The sequence below is a fragment of the Anneissia japonica genome, unplaced genomic scaffold (assembly GCF_011630105.1).
Source record: "Anneissia japonica isolate Jap-2015-1 unplaced genomic scaffold, ASM1163010v1 scaffold2471_len1564793_cov202, whole genome shotgun sequence".
Taxonomy (NCBI): domain Eukaryota; kingdom Metazoa; phylum Echinodermata; class Crinoidea; order Comatulida; family Comatulidae; genus Anneissia; species Anneissia japonica.
The window spans coordinates 685444-689316 of NW_022709610.1; positions in this window are offsets into that span (position 1 = coordinate 685444).

The following is a 3873-nucleotide window of genomic DNA, read 5'->3' on the forward strand; positions in this document are numbered from 1 at the left end:
GGGCACGACTGGGGGAGTGAGTAATTTTTTTTGGGTGGGGGGGCGTGAGCCCCTAGATACGCCACTGCCTGTCACTCGCTGTAGACGCTGTCTCTTATACACATCTAGATGTGTATAAGAGACAGAACAAACTCTGTGCAAGTTTTCTTTTTTAGCAATTCAGGAAACAGTCTACAAACTTGTTGACATATATGGTGATGTGTAAGTTGGGCCGATACACAGGCAGGAAATAGGATCTTCGGATGCCAACACATCTACCGCACCCAGCAAACAACAGTAGATGCTGCACAAAATTTAAGTTTGGGTTAATTATATCCTGATTATACTGTATGTGTAGCCTACATTGAAAAAAAAAACCCAGGAAAAAATAATTTTTAATATACTGTAGTATAATTTTAATAAAATTAGTATAGATTTCCTGTCAGTTTAATTTTGTATTTTAATGCTATAAAAGGCCTACTGTACTATTCTGGTATTTTCTAGAAAAGTGAACAGTTGATACCTGTTGAAAAGGAATTACTTGTTATCACAACTCCGAAGGTACAGTTGTTCCCCCACGTGCATTTCAACAGGCTTGTTTGCCTTTCTGCTTCCCCACCCCAACAAACCCAGCATAGCAGCAGCCTAAATATTTTTCCTGAAGTAAGGATATAAAGCCCTCCAGACTAGGGAAAATTCATGTACTTTGATAAATACACCAAAACATTTCTGGACATTTTGAAACCAGAATACCTGGGTGGTGGTTGTGCCAGTTACCAAAAGTGTAAATATCAACACCCCAAATACATTCTCCAAATCTACTCCATTTTTTTTTTTAAATTGTTTTTTAATTGTTAAGCGCTTAGAGGCGTCCAGCCATTTTACGCTATATATCAAATTTAACTTTATTATTATTATTATTCTAAATCATGGACCAAAGTGAAATTTTGATTTAACACTGAGGGCCACGCCCAAATTTTGAAATTTAATATTTTTGCAAAAGCCTTCATGCCCCATGCTTACAGTATTACTTATTACAAATGATTAGTGTCAGGTTGTAAAAACAAGGGGTTGTTTAAGGCAGAGATGGTAGATGGGCCACACACAAAGCTTTTTGTTGGCTGCATTTGGCTGTTGGGACATACATTTGTGGTTGTAGCCATCTTGATAGGATGTAGACCAAGTCTAGCAATTTAGCATTCCTTTGCACAAGGTGTGTTTCTTCTTTGTTCAAGCCCTGCTTTATTACATACTACTGAAATTGATAATATAACATTACACATTTACAATAGAAAAAAAAAAGGGGAAATCCCAGAATAGCTGACATTTTTTAGAAACCCTGGTTATTATGTCTCGAGGTGCATATGAGGGCTACAAGGAAATTGCACTTTATATAATTTTCAAAATAATCATACAGAATTCAAACACAATCGGCTAAGTTATTTTTGTTTAATTACATGAATATTGATAGTGAAACCTAGTACATATTTTTGTTTTTACTTTCTTTTTTTCTTGTAAACATATTTACCGTAATTCTTAAAATGCTGGATTTCTAAGTCACCTGTCAGCAGTGGCGTATCTAGAAGTCTTGAAATGGGGGTGCTGATTTGGGGGGTGCCAATATCAGTTGAGGGGTGCTAATTCGCCAAATAAGGTGATTTTTAACTACTTGACCATGATTAGTGAGTAATTTTTTTTGGGTGGGGGGGCGTGAGCCCCTAGATACGCCACTGCCTGTCACTCGCTGTAGACGCCTGGAGGTTGGTAGATCTCCCATACTCCACGTTCATAAACCATTAAACTCTGCAGTTTCAAATGATCGCATGTTACTAAACATTCATCATCTACAACACTTAAAATGGCACCACATATTTGGACATAAATACACAGTGGTGCCGCATGTTAAATCTGTCTTTCATTATAACAATGATCATGGCTGTAGACTTGTGTAATAAAAATTTCATTAATTTTACAGGTTTTTTCATAGTATCTCACATATTTTTTTAGATTATATGAGCATCGGTAAAAATTAAAATAAACTAATAATAAATAATTTGAAAACTCCCTTCAATAGTTTATATTTTCAATCAGATCAAACTAGCCACACTAACACTGTAAATATTGCGAATATTATGAAGCACTGTCAGATAAGGTCAAAGAACACATACACGCTACCCACTGCCATGCAAGTGCTCATGTCGGTGGACAGGGTTGAGTGATGGTCAGAAATAAATTCTCCAAGAAAAGAGTCAAATTCTTGACCAATTTCTATTTGTAAGAATATTACTCTAAAGTGGCAAGGATTTCATTTCTGGGTATCTAGGGGAAAAAATTCCCAGGGTCGGGGCCCCCTTCATGCCTGCAAACTCATCTACTGTAACTGGGAATCTCTGTAAACATGAAGCCGTCATCGCATAAACAAGAATCTTCACTGACAGTCAAACCAAACAATGTACAGTTAAATTCATCAATATTCAATATTTATTAAACATCAATAAACAAACAAGGAATATTTTGCTGCATTTTCAACTTAGATAGAAATACTTTATCATTTTTTAAATCATTATGATCTCATTCATACAAATCCCCAAAGAACGGGCTGGTATTATTGGAATGAATCTAACAAATTGCAATTCATTTATTTTTGGTTTATTAATTTTTTTGTGGTAACAAAATTACCTTTCAATGATATGAAGTGTTTTACAATAAATTAAGTTTTAAAAGCATTGCATACTCAACATTAGTTATCATTTTATGGTTGGATTTTGACGGAACTCGCTATCAATAAAGAAGCTGCGACATTCAACAGTATGTAAGTGCTGATAATTGGATTAAATGAAGTGCTAGCAAACTCAGAGGTATTTTCAATACAAATTTCATAGTATTCATCTTGGTAGACAAATGCTATAAATATGGCATCAATAAGAAATACTATATTACCAAAATATAAGTATAATTTTGTTTCTATTGATTAAACAAGATTTAATTATTAATTCAATTTTCAAATAATCATGATGTTACCCAAAGACACACCAACTCCAAAAATAAGAAAAACACATAAACACAACTCCAGTAAATAAAATTTATAATAATTATAGTAAAAATTTCCAATGTAGACCAATAAATTCTTCTCACAATAGAGGGCGCCATACACAATTTTAATGTGAAGAGGTTTTCACATTTATAATAACAATTGTTTAAAAATGGCTGAACTGACCATAATGAACAAAAATTGATAAAACACAAATCATTAGATATAATAGTAACAGAACTTTACAGATGGTGATATAAAGCAACGAAATAATAAAAAATGTAATCATAGCCTATGTAACCAACAGACTTTACCAAAAGGTCAACATTTGTGGTGTTGTTTCTGAAGCAGGCACATTGTAGTCCACAATCAAATACAGTACTATTTTATTATTAGATACTGCAGTGTTGCAAACACATCAAATATTGAAATGTATAAATTCATGGAAAAAAATTGTTTTGCAGATAGAATTAGATTAGTAGAATGGTAAATAACTACCATGTTGTACAGTTTAAATGCAAGAAACTAAGTCATTAAAATCAACCAATCAGACAATGAATATATCATGGGATGCACAATAATTAGAGCAACCTCCAAATCAAGCATTAGGTAAATTATGCATATCATGGGATGCATATTAATTAGATGCAACCTCCAATATCATTTATACATGCAATTGGTCAAGAAGTCATGAATTATAGGTATACATTGGTAAAGGCATTTAAGGTAAAAGGCAACAATTTAAGTACTCGTCTATTTACAAAGAGCGCCACCTAACCTACAGTACTTTTTTCTAAGCAATACAAAATTACCAAATTTACACAAAAACTATCAAGCTATTTCTTGGTCATATTACCTTGGTT